Source organism: Polyergus mexicanus, unplaced genomic scaffold (assembly GCF_030449975.1).
Source record: "Polyergus mexicanus isolate NDT 795.1 unplaced genomic scaffold, iyPolMexi1.0 SCAF_17, whole genome shotgun sequence".
NCBI classification, from domain to species: Eukaryota; Metazoa; Arthropoda; class Insecta; order Hymenoptera; family Formicidae; genus Polyergus; species Polyergus mexicanus.
This window is the reverse complement of record NW_027223337.1, coordinates 4,919,915-4,920,288: the sequence shown is the minus strand read 5'-3', so window position 1 is coordinate 4,920,288 and position 374 is coordinate 4,919,915.

Sequence of the window (374 nt, the reverse complement as noted above, 5' to 3'; positions counted from 1 at the left end):
GACGCAACGACACGCTGCACTTTCCCCCACTGCCAGGCACAGATCCATCTGTATCCGCGCGGCCCTCCCTCATTGTGTGCGCTCCAAGGTTTGCGTGAGATCGTCCCCTCCAGCACCCTTCGTGTCTCCCCTTCCCTCCCCTATCACGTATCGTCACCCTGCCGTTGCAGCCGCCGCCGCCGCCCCACCCCACCCCACCCCACCCCACCCTTCAGCCCTCCGGTTCTCCCTCGTCTCTCTGTCCCTTGTCTGGCGCAGTACTCTGCGTTGATACCACTGCTATCGGCACAGACGGCTGGCGGTCTGGCCGTCTGGTTGCCCGGCAACGCGGCGCTGCCTGCCTCGATACCGGCCTCGATCGCCGCGCGGCTGCA